Source organism: Cotesia glomerata, linkage group LG2, assembly GCF_020080835.1.
Source record: "Cotesia glomerata isolate CgM1 linkage group LG2, MPM_Cglom_v2.3, whole genome shotgun sequence".
Taxonomy (NCBI): domain Eukaryota; kingdom Metazoa; phylum Arthropoda; class Insecta; order Hymenoptera; family Braconidae; genus Cotesia; species Cotesia glomerata.
In genome coordinates, this window is record NC_058159.1 from 31,063,400 (window position 1) to 31,082,041 (window position 18,642).

General features: G+C 29.7%; 1 protein-coding gene and 1 non-coding gene across 4 annotated transcripts in view; one reads left to right on the forward strand and one right to left on the reverse strand.

The window, feature by feature from the left end:
* LOC123258590 (aryl hydrocarbon receptor) overlaps window positions 1-18,642 on the reverse strand; it is a 142,827-nt gene that overhangs the window by 97,355 nt on the left and 26,830 nt on the right. The gene's annotated exons all lie outside the window — the stretch shown is intronic.
* Trnak-uuu lies at window positions 18,142-18,214 on the forward strand. The gene has a single exon. It is a non-coding gene; the product is annotated as a tRNA-Lys (tRNA).

Below are 18,642 nucleotides of genomic sequence, written 5' to 3' on the forward strand. Positions count from 1 at the left end.
CACCCTTGTTTTAGTCCTTCGGAGCTTTGGTTTGAGCTTCGATTAGGGTGAAGAAGTTTTTTTGGAAGTTAATTTTGATCCTTGATGGGAATTTTTGAAATTATTTAGTGAAATTTTATTTAAAGCATTATTGATGCTTTAAAAGAGAATTTGTTGTGAAAAAAATTTAAATTTTTGGAGTTTGGAAAAAAATTTTTTTTAAAGAATTTTTGAAGATATTTTTTGAAATTTTTGAAGGAAAATTTATTTTAATAATAATTGATATTTTTTAATTTTATAAATGAAAATAAAAATTTGTTTTTTGACGAATTTTTGAACATATTTTTTGAAATTTTTGAAGAAAAATTTATTTTAATAATAATTAATATTTTAAAATTTTATAAAGGCAAATAAAAATATTTTTTAAACTTATTAAGAAAAAAAAAGAGAATTTCTTCAAAATGATATTTTTGGCTCGAGTCTTTTTTTTTTAATCAATTTTTTTATAATTATTGTTATTGTCAAATTATAACCAAGCTATTGTAAAAAATGAAAAGAGTTATTCTATTTACAATATTCTTAACAATTACATCAAAAATATCCGCCATGTTTCATATAAAAATACACGAAAAACCTTTCATCTTTATTTGTTTTCCAAATCGTAAGAATTTTCAAGAATTTCAACAAATAACTGATAGCCAAATTAAAAAAAAAATATTTTATCTAACAAGGTAGCTCAAAAATTGATAAAAAAAGATTATTAAAACCGACAAATGCAGAATAAATACACAATTAAAAGCTAAAACAAACATTAATGGATATAATATTTATCCAGGTGGTTCGTGTCCTGGATCCACTTTACAATAATATTTATATAAATATTATTTCTGGTAAATGTATGTCCATTCTCTGTAATACTTTGTCTTATCTGTGGAAGGTTCTATTCGCTACTCGCTATCGAATCTACGACACGTTATGCGATAGCCGGAAAACAGTCTCACGCTTCAGCAAATTAATCTTGATACGAATAAACTTCATTCATGTTTTTTCTTCTGGCTATCGTCACACACGTGGTTATCGATAAAAAACAAATATTACGTGTCCATAAACCATGTTTTTATTTTTTAGTTTACTTGCGGAACAATAATAATAAATGTAGCAATAAAAATAAAGCGTTTAAATTGGACGGTGAGAATATTCCCTTCGTAATTAAGAACTCATTTCACGCATTAATTTAAACACGGCAATTAAAAGTTTCATTACGCTTCGCTAGATTAAACTTGGATTTTTTTTTTAAATTCATTTATTTTTTCTTTAAAAATATGTCAAGTGTACGTAGCATTAATATTAAATAAAAAGAGAACGTTTCCTTCATTGTTGAAAATAACTAGCGCTCGTTAGAGTTTACTTTAATAAGAATAAATTGTGTGCAATTTAATATTTGTTTGTAAAAAAAATAAAATTATTTCTGAAAATGTTACGTAAGTGTTTGTTTGTTTGTTTTCCGGGTCGGTGTGTTCCTTATGGCCCGTAAAACAGTAGCCAACAGGAATAATATAAACCTGGACGAATTTGTTGGAAAGATCATCGCATCACATCACGCATTCCCTCGAAACTGTACAACATACGTAACACGCAATGATCCTGGCATTGACGCTGGTCAGGAGCTAAATCCACGGCAATTTCGAGACGAGAGTTCGTGCGACACAATTCAAAGAATATCTGCACGGAATACACCGATACACAATCAAATATAATTTTTTTATCAATGTATTATATTTTATTTCAAGAAATTTAAATTGCGCGCTTTATTCTTAATCAATATCCATTTTTTTTTTTTTTTTAGTTGAATTTATTTTTATTATTTTTTTAGTTGAATTATTTATTAAGATTAATTATTTTTTTTAATTGACTTTAATTTAATCATAAATTTTATATCATAGGATAAGAGAAAGTATTTTTTATTACGTACTTCTGGTAATACTACTTGCAGTAGACATATGTCTTATAATCAGACATGATCAATTTTTATTTTTTAATACTACTTGTTTCAATTTTACCCAAGGAAAAATATAAAAAAAATTATTTTTAAGAGTTAGATCATTTTAAATTAATAAAAAAAAAATTTTGAATTAAAAATTTTTCATAATTTTTGTAAAATAAAATGTTTTATATGAATTATTTTTAATAAAAAATTTTTATATGAATTTTTATCAATAAAAGCGAGGTTTTTAAAAACTAATTTTTTTTTGTATAAATGATTTGATAATATGAAAAAAAATTTTTTTAATTAAAAAATAAAGCTTTTTTATTGGTACAAAAAAATATTGAAAGCTCTAGAGGTATGTCTCTTGCCATCTAGCGGCGTTTTATGGAATTATTGTCACTTATCAATCCCTAAGATTCCTTATATTGTAGAATTTTCGAGCCTCATAAATAAAAAAAAATAGTATTAATTTATAAAAATGAATATTGTAATGAAGAAATAATCTGGTCAAGGCTGCAACGTATTGGTTCGGCATGTAATGACATCATTGTGTGCACAAGTATAGAATAAAGAGCCAAACAGTAGCGTATTAAGCTCAAGTGTTATGAAATAGATGATTAGTGATAAAAAGAATAACAAAAGCACGGTAAACAATGGAAAATGAGATTTAATTAGACAAATGATTGTTTGGAAACTAAAACCTGCAATCAGGGCTGCAACTAGTGCGGCAACTGATGCAGCGATACAGGATTAACAACCACCGACAGAGAACACAACAATAACCATGTACACCACCAGCGCGTTTATAATTGCGTGTTAAGAATAATAATTGCTCTTACATACAGAGTCGCTAATTTCTGGATATAATGTTCAGGTACTGCAATATACGTGCGCTGGCTAATTTTAGGCACTTTGCCACTGTAGTGGCCTCTTGTGTCACTCAACAGTTCACGGAAACGCTTTAACATGCGAGGACATTTTTTATTATTTTATTTTAATTGATATTAACGCCTAAATTCTGTTTTTATCTTTATTTAATAAAATTTTCTTAGAAAAAAAATTTTTTCTCATTATTTTATGTTCAATAAAGTAAATGTGTATATGTCAAAAATTTTTATGAGCCACTTATAAAAATATATAAAATTATATAAGAGTTTTATAAATTTTTATATAAGAATTTTTATGAATTTTTTTAACATTAAATTTATAAATTTTCTATTTCTAAATTTATTATTTTTCTTATGTAAATTAAACATTTTTTCTTCATATTAATTTTCCAGTATTAAAAAATAAATTTTCTTTTTAAATTTTACAACAATATTCTTCTTTAAAACCTGCATCAGGTTGTTTAATTCAAGTATATCGCTTTTCCGACAAGTATAATGTATCAGAACAATAAACAAGCAGTAAATTTGTTTGAATAGAGAATAGAGTAGATCAAATGACCCAAAACATCAGAGGGGATGATTCTGAGGGGTGAATCCACGATCACTTAAGCACCAGCTCGTATTACCCCGATCCACTCGGTCACGGGATATTTACTCTTCTTACACAATGCAAACACAGATAGAGTCGATTTAACGGACAACTGTTTCCGAATTGTCGGTCAATGCTAATCAATTACTGTTGGTTCTCCCCAGGGTTTTGGGTTTATATGAATTTCGAGCTCTCAGGATAATTCAAAAATTATTGCGGAGAAATAGAAAATAGCGATAGCGATAAAAAGTAATAAGCAGGAGAGATGAATAAAAGTTTTATGTATTTATGCGACACGCCACAATGTGAGTACTCGATAATTGTTATAATTATCGATATAATAATGCACGACTTTTATTGTACGCTACCCTTTAATTTAAAAAATTAAAAGTTTCGCTATCACGTGTGAATTTATGGGAAATATCGTGATAAACTTCTTATGAGCGTGACTATTTTCTTTTTAGAATTTATAAGCTCCAGATTTATAGAAATTATTGTTGGGAACAATTGTATGTTTAGTAATACAATTCATAAGTCGGAAAAAATATTGTATGGCTTAATCTGGCCTAAAAGATTACAATAAACAGTAAATTCGTGAAGAATTACATTTTTTTACCGAAATTTGTAATGAATTTAATTTTAATAACTTTGTAATTTTTTGACTGAAGTTAGTGTTGAAAACTTCCGACGGAGGGCGCATGATCGCTAAATTGTCTCCTTAGAAGAGAGTTAAGTCCTAAAGTAGATATAAATTCTTTTTTCTGCTTTTCTAAAGAGACTTTATTTATCTAATTAGGTTTTTTATTTAAATAAGAATTTAAATAAGGGATCAGATAAATCTAATAATAAATTATAAATAAAATAAGATTTGAAATAATTTAACTAAAGCGAAGAATTTTAAATAATCACTACATTTAATTATATTGAAATAATTTTTGAAGAATGAAAAAAGAATAAGAGTAATCAATAAAAATATTTAAAAATTGCTTTTTTAAAATTTTCTAAAAAATTTGTCATTAGATTTTAATTTGACAATAAAGAAAATATAATAATTTACTTCTATAAAGCTCATATCATAAAAATTGCCCATATAAGGCATCATCATAAAATTTTTCCACACAAACTAACTTTTTTATTTTCGTCTTAAGAAAATAAAATAATATCTTTCACGACAATTTACCCGATCTACGGTCAGTCCCAAGAAATCCTCAAAAAATAAACTTAATAATTCGCATTAAATTCCACGAGTAAAATAGTCTTTAAGGAATGGAATCCCGAAGACCTTCCAACGAAAAAAAATCCCGAGTAATGAAAGGTTGCTTTTTCATAAGGTGCTTTTTTCCATAAAAGTAGTATTTGCAGGTACATTACAGGTAATGGCGCTAGGAAAAGAGCTCGAGGGGCCGTGAGAGTGGTCGCCGTGCAGTCTCGCGGATCCTCATGTGTTATTTTATTTTCCGAGTGACCTTGAAACGCCAGCCGATAGTTGAGAAAACATTGAGTCAACGATTTCTTGATTCCGACACCTCGCCGCTAAGCATCGGCCTCGAGCGCCCCCTGCTCCGCCATTTTGGTAGCAGCCGCGACCATCTTGTCGAGCGACAGTTTAAGAGTTTCGTCACCGAATAAACGGCTGAAAAAAGAATTCTAAGCCGAGCGATTGTTCTCCGGAAGTGTTTCTGGAGAATTCTGTCCCAGACTTGCTTTTGCTGCTTTGTGTTGCCGACTTGAGCGTAATAATCGGATTATCTCGAGACGACTGAAGTCGGGCGACGAAAGATACGCCGGAGGGTCGGGGACCCTCGGATGGTTGCAGACCGGCTGTCAATCACTCGCGGGCTAGACTACCAATTTCTTCTCTCATATAATAATTTGTTATAATTTAGCGGTGTAGCCCTCGCTGTTGCTGGTCTTTCCGTCTTTCGATTCTGGTTCTCCATCAACCATCCACCGTTTATGTTCCTCTCCGCTCTTCTCGCCCCTGTTCCCTTTAACATCTCGCCCTTGCTGGGCATATCCATATCCTGGGTCCGGAATTATTATAAGACTAAGGTAATTGCGCCGATCACGTACCGCCGGGCTACTATTTATCCATGTTCATTATAATAACAATATAAGACAAGTTTGTGGTAATGCCCCCGTGGACAGAATCCGGAGGGAGTAATTACGGGTTGCAAACTATAGAAATACTCTTTTATCCCCGTGTATGTCTGTTATTTTATATTATATTGTAAATTTTGCTACAGTTGCTCTTGCGGACTGTTACACTCCCCCTTTTTATTCGTATCTCGCCAACATTTTTAAGCTCATTGTGCTCCAACCGCCATTTTACTTTTGCCGTTTTATTCCTCGATCAAACCCATAATCAAAATAATTTCATATTCGGCCCAATTTGGTGATAATTTCTCAAAAGTTACACTCGCTTTTGATTCTACTGATAAAATTTTTTTTTCAGTGAAAATTATATTCATTAACAGTCAGGTCAGCTGCATTTTTGATAAAAAAATTTTTTTTTATAAGTTATTTATATTTATTAATTAATAAAGAATGTTTCTTTTATAAAAATAATTTTTTTCATTGAAAAATAACACTAATAATTTTATTTTTAGTATTTTTTTGCTTAAAAATGAATAAAATAATTTTTTACGACGAAATATAGTGAATAATTTATAAAAAAAATTAAATGATTAATGTTGAGACTTTTTATCGAAAAATAAAATTATTAAATTACATTTTTTTCCAACTTTGCATTAATAGGAAAAGTTATTAGCTTTTAATAAACTTTATTTAATAAATTATTTAACGTAAAAAAATCATGAATTAAATTTCTTAAAATATCTAAATCAATCTGCAAATTTTTTATTTAAAAATAAATAAAAAGTTAATCTTTTTCTCTTATTAAAACAACAGTACATCTCGCGCAATAAATCCCTTATCCGAAACACCCCCGAGGTCTTACACGAGTATAAAATCGAAATAAAAGCCCCGTAATTCGTTAACAGCCCAATTGGACATTGTAAACGCGGCGTATTGTACTCGACTTTACAACGAACAAACTTCAGGTATACTTCAATTTAAATTGAACATAAAGTCCAAGCCCCAATAAAGCGAGACCGACATTACCTGCGGGCTACTAAGACAATTTTTTTTCTATGCGGATTTTATATATATTTCTCCTGTTCTTTCCTTTTTTCAGACTTTCTTCCCTCGACTCTGGTTTATTATTATAATATATTCTCAAAAGTTGGCGATCGAACGACGAGATCCAGGTTTGACAGGGAAATAACTACTACCGCAATTACAAGCGATTATAAAACCCTCGATATATATAATATAATATGATACATATGTATCCGACAGACAGGAAATCGGCGGCGAGATTTTTAAAAAGCTTCTCTCGATCGGTCTAACTATCGACAGGATCTTCGCTCGAGTTTTGTTCAAAATAAAATAATATTTTTTATCTTTAATGTTTTTTTTTATCTGGAATTTTTAAATTGCCGGTTAATTGCAGGCATTTATACTCGATATTCAATACTAGTTTTACGCAGTCATTTTGTTTTCGATAATCGCCAACTCGCAATTATTATAATTTATTTAAATATAATTGATAAGAATTGAAAATGAGAACTTTTAAGGAAAATGAAATTTTAAATTGTTTTATTTGTTTTCGATTGTGCAATTCGGTTGTGAAATAAAAGCCTTGGGAAAATGTCAAGCCGAGTTTCTCGAACAAAGATGTGTGTATATAATATAACCATCCACATGGACCCGGGTAATAGTGGCTGTTAACCTGTTAATTATCGGCAGCGTCTTCAATAGAAAACACTTAACAATATTAGCCTCGCAATAGTTAATAAGCATTGTCGCTGCCCCAGTTCGCAAATTATTAAAAGAATGGAATAAAGAAAAGGCATTTATATGTGTGTGTAAGTAGTCAAGGAGATTACGTCTGTCAATGCAAGACAATTATTTAATTACTTCAAATCTACTAGAAAATAATGGAAACATTTTATAACTAATTGCGAAAATTAGTCCCAGTCGACGTAATAGACGCTAGGTTTTAAATTATTGTCATTTTTTTTAATTGAAGCAAATTGCGACTGTCGGTTTAAGTTTCGACAGGAAATTTTGCAATTTAAATTACGGAATAATTTTTTTTGCGCGGAAAAAAATTACTTTAATACTTTAAGATTAATTTTGGAATTCAATAAAATTTTTTTTTTTGTAAAATTTTATAATAAAATTTTTTTTTAAAAAGAAGAAATTACAAAAATTGATCAAATAAATTTTATTATTTTTTTTTATCTGTAATTTTTTATTTTTTTGAATTTCTGCAAATTATTCAAACAAAATATCTGTAGAATTTAAAAAGAATATTTTTCTACACTAAAATAATTTTTTTTTTCGTATTAAAAAAAACGTAATTAAGAGTAAAATTACTTTGATACTTTGAGATTAATTCTGGAACGCAATTAAATTATTTTTTTGTAAAATTTTATAAAAAAGAAGAAATTACAAAATTTGGTCAGATAAACTTTATTATTTTTTTGTATCTGTAATTTTTTTTTATTTTTTAAAATTTCTGCAAATTATTCAAACAAAATATCTGAAAAATTTTTAAATAATTTTTTTTCCGTATTAAAAAAAGAATAATGAGGTTAAAAATGAATGCTGATGATTGATCGGTATTGGTGGATTATTAATTAGGACAATTTACTTTCTTTGCTCGGGATCCATCGATTGGCTATAGCACCTATGAATATTGCATTAACAAGCGCATTATAAAAATATAATGACAACGGCACGGTATATATACACACTATCGGTCAGTCGGTGGTATATCATTCCGAGTTGGTGAATACTGTACGGATCTGCTTGCGTGAATCTTTCGGGTGATATATGTGTAAGTATATATGTATATATATATATATATGGGCTACGTGGATAAATAATACGTAATAGAACAAAGTGTGTGATAAAATTCCAGCGACACGATGTATGACGTTAATATTTAAAAAAGTATAACATAATACAGGTCGCAGTCGCAATACGATTGGAAAGTTGATAGAAAAATAGAGAGAAACATTTTAAATATATTTATTACGTTATCAAACCCCGCGGCCTGCCTTTGAATCTGATACTTTCGACCTCGGCATTATAAATTCTGTTTTAATGGAAAAAACTTTATATCAATTGTTTCATGCGCAATCTACACGGCTCAAAGATTTATGCTGGAAACATTTTCAAATCAACGTCACTGAGCTTTACTCTCAGATTAGTTTCAAGCTTATTTATTCATATATATCGTACATATTTTATACCGAAGTTCAAGTCGCTTTTGGTTTGATCTTTATCGGGAATTTAGCATGGCGGTAAGTTTATATTTTTGAATTGATTACGAAAATTGATTACCGACCAAATGTTCAATAACAAAATAGTGTAATAAATTTTGATCATTGGAAATTTGGAAATTATTATTATTCAAAGTTTTTTTATCCCAATCAAACAGAATAAGTTCGGAAATGTTGAAGTTTAAGTCAAAAATTGGCGTTGTTTCTATTTTTTAATAAGACTTCTATAAATTTTATGATCAAACAAAAATTTATTAGAAGGAAATAAAGTTTTGGATCGTTAGTTCAATTATAAAAGTCAAATCTCAGAATATATGAAAGAAATTGATAAATATCGACCAAATTAAACAAATTTAGTACTAAATTACATTAAAAATTGAAATCTAACAAAAATTTATCCAAAAAAAAAAACAAATTTTTGAACATTCTGTTCAATAAGAAAAGCCGAGAAAAGTCAACTAAGCTTGAGAAGAGTTAAGCTCTCTAACAAATTCTAATAATATTTAAGTTAGTCGACGCTTTTAATTTTTTTATTTATTAAATTAGAACTAAAAAATATTTTTAAAAAATTGCACTTATAGTTTTTCAAATTTTTTACAAATTAAAATATTTTTTTAATAATTTTTTCAACGAAAAAAAAGTTTTAAAACTTTTTAGAACTTAATTTTCATAAAATTCGACCATATTTCAATCCTAAATTGTGCTAAAAGTAAAAATCAATAAAAAATTGACGAAAATAAAACAAATTGTTGAAAGAATAAATTTCTAATTAAAATAATTCGACGTTTTGGTAGTTTTGCAGACTTCAAAGTCTAATTTTAAAAAAGCAACTGAGTTGATATTTTTATAAAAATTTCCAAAAGAATGACAACCTCCAAAAATAGCACTAATTTTTGGTAATTATAGAACCAATTACTCAAACCGATAGCACACCGAGAGCTTCTATTAATGAATTAATTTATCCCTCAATACTGTATACAGAAGCTGACAGTGTCTCAAGTCTCAAGCTAGGACACTCGGGCGAATTACTCTCGCGTGTTGAGACGAATTTAGGCCTCGAGACAAATCCCAAGGGGAGAGCCACCGATTTCTAGGTAATTACTCTTGTCAAGGACCTTGCTGTCGACGTAGATCAGTCCTCCCTCTCGGTGGAAGGTGGATCTCTGATTTACTGCATACCAGTAGCACTAAAGTAGCCAACGCGGTTATAATTTATCTGGAGATAATGGGAGATTCAATACGGGGGAGAATCTTCGTGAGACAGAGGAGAAGACAGAATGGGTAATAAGGGAAGCTACCGAAGAAAATTCCTCCGGCTGTAGCGTGTATACCGAGGCTCTGACATATCACCATCAACAGTTCTAAGCTACCCCGGCGATCTATCGATGTTTTATTCATTTTATTTATTTCCCGCATAAGATACAAGACCTACAACCAAGCAAGGGGTTTGTTGTAAGAATATAAATCCTGAGATATTATTCTAAAGTGGTTTGTGGGTGAGAAACATCCGGCTCTTTCAATTCGCTAGTTTTCAATCTTTTTATGCTCCCGAGGTTCAATGCTAAGTTTGTGTCTGTTCAGCCAAACTCCGCCTTCTATTGTCGTATTATTCTTCTTTTTAAATTTTTTATTCGTAAATATTGTGGTCAAATCTTTTATTATTCAATGTCTAGAACAAAATATTTAACTTTCGAGTTCAATGGAATCTTTTTTATATTTTTTATAAATGTTTCTTGTGAAAAATGCACAATTTCGATAATAAAGAATTAATCTAAAAATTATTGAGAATTTTATTGCTTTAAATTAAGAAGAAAAACTCGGCGTTAAATTTAAAAATTAATTAAGCTTTATAGAAGTTTATTTTTTTAGTTGTTGAATTTTTTGCTAATATTTCGAGCCTTTATATAATTTATTTAGACAACAGGGCCAATTTTGTGGGACATATTATAGAATTTTCACATTTTTTTAAAGCCAGATTTATGATCTTCAAATTTTTATAACTTAATGTTAGAGTAATTAATTAAAAATTGATAAATTATGACTTATCTAAGCTGCAATGAGAATGTGAATTTTTAAAGACTTAAAAATATAAATTATTTGGTTAAAATTTACATCAAAAATTATTTTAATGATTAAATTTTTAATTCTTCATTCTACTAATCATTTATTTTGGAGTATATAAATTTTTTTAGTGATTATTTTTTTAAAAAATCCATCAATATATTTTTTTAATAATTAAATTTGATGAAATTTTCAAAATTAATTTATTAAAACAATAAATTTTTATTTTAAATAATTATTTCTTGTTAAAAATGAAGTAATTTAAAATTTTTGAACAATTGCTCCGAAAAAATCGTCAATTTTCAAGAAAAAAAAAGAAAATTGAACCAATTTGCTTAAAAAATTTCCAGCATGGTAATTTCTCGGAAAAAAAAATGAAAAAACTAAAAAGTGGATCGTGATGGCGGCTTTTGAGAGTGGGTTCTGGTTGCAGGAATAAAAATACTGGTGAATAAAGGGACGGAGGTATGGAGTGAGTATGAGTGCTGGAGAACGGTGGCATACATAACCAGACGGGGATAATTGCATCGAGAATGCACGAGGCTCCTCCCTCTGTTGTAAGCTCGAGCCCCGGTACGGTGCTGGGTGCTGGCTAATCATTTCAGTGCGCGAACATGACATGTCCAATGCGTAAGAGGTGTGAGCGTCGAGCGTCATTCTAGCCAGTTGAACGCCTGCACCGCTTAAGAACTCGCTGCAATCCTACTTGCTACTTGCTACTTGCTCCACATATTAAGCTTGTACAATGTACATGTGAGTGAGCCCCTCCGGACCCTTCAAGAGCTTGCGTTCCATATCATGTGATATGATACGTCTCCTCCCAAATGACAGCACATGTCGCTCTAGAGCCTCAAAAGGAGAGAGTTTTCCCTTTTCAGCGAGCGAGAGCCACAAAATTGATTCTGTTGTGTTTATTTTTATTTTGTCTGACCGGTTATTGAGTATCGGACAACTCACCCCTTTGACGCACGCTATCGAAGCCTACTCATCCTTGCCTACAATTTTCTACTGCTTACAATTGGACACATCAACCACGGCCTCGGCTTAGTCGTCTTTTATCCATTAATCAATATTAGCACCACGTCATCAAAGTCTCCGATTTATTGAAATTAATCGCGGAGTTAAGCAACCAGAGTTATAAATAATTTATCAAAGTTTTCGAATAGAAGCACTGACGTTTATATTTTATTTTTTACTAAAAACTTTTTATTTAGAAAATGAATAATTAGGGTAGAAGCACCGTTTTTGGCCACCTTACCCTGGTTAAAAATATTGATTGAAAAGGATTAAAAATTATGAAATTTGAATACTTTTGAATACTTTCAATTCTTTTTCATGTATATATAGATATACAGTTTACATCGGGTGACTGATTCCCAATACTTTTCAATCAATATTTTTAATCAGGGTAGCACCGTTTTCCTTCACACTGATAAAAGGATTTATTTGTACCAAAAAATATTTGTTAATAGTTAACAAATCATTTATTAAAGACTACTTTTTAGTATTAAACAAATATTTCTTACACAGAAAGAAAGGTTCACTTGAGCCAAGAATAGTATATTACATACCTAGGCCAGTAAAATAAGAAAAGTCTCAGATCACATGTAATTGTTGGCCGAGGCGAAGCCGAGGTTGACAAACATGTGATCTGAGGCTTTACTTTTTACCGGCCAAGGTATGTATACTATTTTTCTGCTCGACGTAGCCGGAATGTGGCAACTTTGTTTAGCGCAGCGGCCAGAAAGTTGCCACTTTCCGGCCGGAGGGCAGAAAAATATTTTTCTTCATAATTATTTACTTGGGCGAAAATAGTATATTACACACCTAGGGAAGTAAAGTAAGAAATGTCTCAGATCACATATAATTGTCGGCCGAGGCGAAGCCGAGGTTGACAAACATGTGATCTGAGGCTTTCTTATTTACTTCCCGTGGAGTGTATACTATTTTTTTGCTCGACGAAGGCAGAAAGCGGCACTTTCGTTTAGCGTAGCGGGCCGAAAGTTGACGCTTTCTGCCCGTCGAGCAAAAAAAAAATTTTTTTTTGACACAAGAAATTTCACTTATTCCAACAAATCAATTCCCTTGCTTCAAGAAATACGTTCCTTGATCCAAGACAATTTATTTAAGTCAAGAAAATTTTCTTGTCTTGAGAAAATTTTTCTCTTGCTCCAAAAAATTAAATATCTTGATAGTAAATTTTCATTAATATTTCTATTGACTGATATGTCAAATGGGAAGATCAAATAATATTGAATCATTTTTTTTCATTCAATATGTATAATTGCGCGCTAAAATAATCTAAAATGGGTATCAAATATTCAAGAGAAAAATTTTCTCAAGATGAGACTGCTTCCTTAAAGTATCTAAAAATCTTGATCAAATATAAAAATTTCTTGTATCAAGTATTTATGATAATTTGAATTAAGAAAAAATTACTTCCACCAAAAATAGAATTTCAAGAAAAATTTTTACTTCGGCCAAGACAACTTCGGTCTTCCTTCTGGCGACCGAAAATTTACTTGAGCCAAGAATTTTGTTCTTCAGTCAAGAAATCTTTCTTTCTGTGTACTATTTAAAATGATTTGTTTGTATTTAATAAATCTGATATTTATTTATTAAATATTAATAAATCTTTTTAAATACGAAGAAATATTTATTAAGGACTAAACAATGTTCTTTACTAAATGATTTGTTAAATATTAACAAATATTTTTCACTATAAACAAATCCTTCTATCAGTGCAGTTAACATTTGAATTAATTTATAAAAAATTATAATATTACAACCATATTGTTGTTGAGTTTGAATAAATTTATATTAAAACAAATTGAGTTTGTAATGGTTTATTAATATAAATTCATTTCTATCGTTTATTTGAACAATAAATGGCCATAAACGGTACAGTGGCCACAAACGGTACTTCTACCCTATTGAAAAACTTTAATTTTTAATTTTTTAGTCTGATGAAAAAGATTTTTTCTTATGAATTTTTAATTAATAATTTACAAATTAATTATTAGTTATTTTTAACTTCTCGTTTATAGAATAAATAATTTTCAAGAATATGAAACTAATTTTTGATTTTTTTCATTTTTTAACCCATCAAAAAGCTTTTTCTAGCAAATTTTTAGATTTTTTTTTATTTATTCAAAATATATTAAATATTCAAAGTTATTTTACAGTTTTTCAGTCCAAATGGTTGAAACAATCTCCAAATTTTCAGCTCTAATACCTCAAAATTCAACTCGAGGTTAAAAATTGATAAATTGAAAATATATTCTTAGTACTCAATAAAATAAAGCCATAAAAAATTTTACTATACTGCAAACATATAAAAAAAAAGCCAGTTGTAAGTCAATAATATCAAGAATGTGACCTGCAAAAATTTAATTCGCCACAATTTTGGTTTATTCTCCTTAAAAGACCATCAACCTGCGAAACATACATCCAATCTACGACAAAATAATTTCTCGGAAGCGTTTCTTGACTTACTACCACTCGGCCGCTTTCTCAAATAATCCTGACTTCCATGAACACGTTGTCTCGTGTAGAGAAAATCGGCCTAGCATCTTCAAGCCCCCATACTGTTATTGTTATACAAAAAAAAAAAAAAAAAAAAAAAACTAATTGTACAGTTATTCATTATAACAACACAAAACTTAAAATCCTAAACACGAACGTTCTATATATTTAGTTTTCCAATCCCGAATATAATCCCAGTAATTTAGCGTCCATGCGCGATGCTTAGGTCTCTCGTTTAATTATTAAACAAATAATCGTTGGTCGATCACGTCAGCTCGAGCCTTAAAACTAAAGAGTATAAATCGTGGCTCATCTCACGTTATATTGTATTCTTCCGCCACACAATATAACAGACAATAGCGTGAAAGATCTCGAGTTTCTGCTGGACAGTATTTAATGCAGAATAAAATGTAGAATTAAAGCCTTAACCTCTTACTCAAAGTCCCTACTTCTTTAAATTGTCAAAGTCCTATCACGAAGCAACAATCTCGAAACACCTTTGAGTAATAATGTTTGCTACCACCGCATAATTTAGCTAATAACGGTATTAATGATTAAATAACTCAGCAAAGGTTAATAAAAAAATTATTATACAGCGGGTTAAAAAAAAATGGTAAACGCTTAGCGTGCTTCCAAGGAATCAATCATTAGTATAGAGGTATGGCTCATACTTATGGTTTATCTTTTTCTTTGCAGCGTTAAAAAATGTTTGCACATATGTACGCGTTGATGTAAATGTGGAAAATTAATTTACATTTCGCGGAAACGTGCGTAAAGATATTAAAAACCCCGATTACCATTATCCATTATATAGTTAGCAGTGTAACAAACTGAAGCACTAAGGGGGTGGATCTAGCTAATATAGCTACCCTCAGCCATTAGTTAACGTCACTCGATCCGGTGGAGCGCATGGAAATCATGCATTAGTTTTCGTCACCTTTGCTTCTGTTTTATCGATGCTAAATTTAATGTCAGGCTCGCATGTAATTTTTTTTTAATAGTTAAACCAACAACAGCCATTAATTCTTCATAATTTATTTATAATGAGCTAATAAGAATGAAAATAAAGGATGAAGAGATTATTCCGATTGGCTTATGTGTGGAAGGATTCCGCGAATAAATTACGGCAAATTGCAGAGGAGGAAAGTTTAAACAATTTCCAATTGCTGTAGACTCGGGTCAAGATCGATCACGGAGGGATTACAACGGATAACAATCTTCCAATGTACGACTCGCGTGTGTCTCACCTGAATTAGAGAGTGCTGGTTATAGTAATGTAATTGCTCGAGAGTAACTTCGTTAAATCTTCCATTGCTGTAAGATGTGTGAATACACTAGTCGTGCACTATTCAACAAGTTTCGAGTAACTTATTTACAGTGCAAAACGCTTCCTCTCGCGTGTTATGTACCAGATTAGGATCCATATGGTTTATTCCTCTTTTAATGCCCTGGTAAAGGTAACCAGATGTCTCTTGATGTGGGGCAAATTTGGAAAACCCAATTTTTTATGATTTATTTTCTGGAGAACACGCGAGATCAAATGCTCTGAATGCTTCTACGTCTCATTGTCGATTTTATCTGGATAGTTACCGTTGTTATCAACACGATATACTTTAATTTAGATTTTTTTCTTGAAATTATTCGGATTAGTGTTTTGACCGATTTTAAATGGAATTGTTTTAACCATACGAAAGTATATTTTTCATTGTTTTGCACTGGAAAAATTAATTGATTTAAAAAGAACATTATTTTGAAAAGAAATGGCTGTTTTGATTGAAAAAAAATTTTTTTCAAAAATTATATATTCGTGGGTTCAAAGAAAAATTTTAAATGTAAGAAACTTTTTATTAAAACTCATTAAAACTTTTAATTTTTTTCCTTGAATTTTATATTCTTGATTTTCTAATAAATTTTTTGAATTAATCAAGAAAAAATAGAATTAAACTTTTGAAAAAAATATTTTTCTTCAAGCTTGATACTAAACTGTGACATTAGCATCTTTAATTTAGTTTTTGGTACTTTTTACCAAAATTTGGCACCCAAAAGTATATCTAACAAGTAAATTCTTAACAAAAGTACACGGAGAGAAATTTATAGGAAACTTTCCAAAAATTATGGGAATGGTTCCTATAATAAAATGATCATTATAGGTATCATACCCATAATTTATTGGAAACGTTCCTGAACAATAATGAAATAGCTTCAATATATTATGGGAATGGTTCTTATAATATTATAGGAATGGTTCCTATAATATGATAGAAAATATTCCTATATATTATGGAAATCATGCCGATATTACAGTTATAATTATAGGTATCGTTCCTATGATTATAGTAACATTTCCCAAAAATTATGAGTACAATTTCCATAATTTAAGTAACCGCTCCTAAAATGGTATAGGAAAACATTTCATTAAAATTATAGGAATGATTTCCACATTTTTCTCTCCGTGTATCTTAATCATTATACCATCTAAAAAATTGGTAAATTTTTGAATTAATTCAATAAAAAATACCTCAAAAAGAAAATTGAGAGTGAAATTTCTAAGAATTTTTCTAGAATTGAGCAATTTTTTCCCAAAATCTATTTTAACCATTTTCAAATGAAATATTTTTTACAACTTTGATATATTTTAGAATTATGACAATAATAATTGACATATATACGTATATATTAATCGTGGGAGTAGCACTGGCTGAAAATAAGACTCGAGAATAAGAGTAAGACCGGCCTCTTTATACCTCGGCAGATAACGAAGCGGAATTGGACAAAGAAAGCTCATATATCAAGTATAGACAAGAGGATAAAGTTTAACTCTAAAAGTAATACTATTGGCGAGGTTATTTGTCCTTCTGGCGTTATTATAAAATATAACAAGTTCAAGGGGTTTCGCAACACCGACAAAGCGTTACGCCGAATTTCGCCAATTCGGAAAATCTCAAAGCGATGACTACTGTTGATAGACATCCCGATTAATGTATTATCAGAACTGCGTCTGCCGAGTGTCTCGGAGCTTTATAAATATTTAACCGTGCACATTAACAATGATAATGAATACGTAATAATAATGAAAGAACTCACTATAATCAGCATTTCACCTCGTTGTCTTTTGCTCGAACTAATGATTCTTTTTGCATGCGGAAAGTACCTGGAACATGATAAAGGCGGATCCTGTTTCATATACACATCTTGTATTTTATAAACTCATTGCTCAACTCTTCAACAAGATGTTTTCTGTTTTTTTCTTCTTTAATTAATTGTTGAGTATACTAAACTCATTAGAAAAATTAAAAAACCATTATCGCCTGTAATTGACCAGCTAGAACTATTTTATAATTAATGGCTTTTTATTGTAATTTATTTTAAAATTCGAATAATCATGTTTTTTTTAATAATTATTCCAACATATTTCATCTCACCTATTTAATTTTTAAATAATTTTACTTAACCTCATCCTTAAATATTTTATTTCTGAAGGTCGTTATAATTTTTCGCTATAAGAATAAATTATTTTTAAAAATTTGTTAATACCTACAAAGCTATCTTAATTATTTTTACAAAAAAATAAAATTCTTAAAAACAGTATAAATACCATATTTTTGTGTTCAAAAATGAATAAAAAATGTTTTTTGAGGTTGTATATATCAAAATATGCCAAAAAATAGGCTGCAGGATCAGAAATTTTTTTAATTTTATGCATATTTTTTCTTTCAGAAGCCTAAGCTTTTATAAAACACACGTTTTTAACGTTGTCAGGCTCGGATAGCTCAGTCGGTAGAGCATCAGACTTTTAATCTGAGGGTCCAGGGTTCAAGTCCCTGTTCGAGCGATTTTTTTTCCTTTTCTGCGGGCAGTTTTCAATAATCATCTGTTCGAAAATATCACTTAATTATTTATTGATTTAAATTAACAGATCTTACTTAAAATTTTGATTTATAAATATACATTAAAAATTTTTTGATTTCCTCTATTTCTTATAATCTCTTAATTCTTTTCACTATAAGAAACTAATAATAACACTAAACGCCATCTATGATTACAAGGATCTCAAATAATTAAAACTAAACGCCATCTGTTGGAAATAAATTTAATTATACAACTGAATAGTGGGGCTTTTAGCTACAGGTGTGTTGCCACAACGAGCAAAGAGTTTATACGTACACACGAGCGTCAAAAGTCTCATCCACTAACTTTATAAATAATTAACACAGTAGTTACATAAATAATTAATAAATTTTGAGGTATTAAATTTGTTTA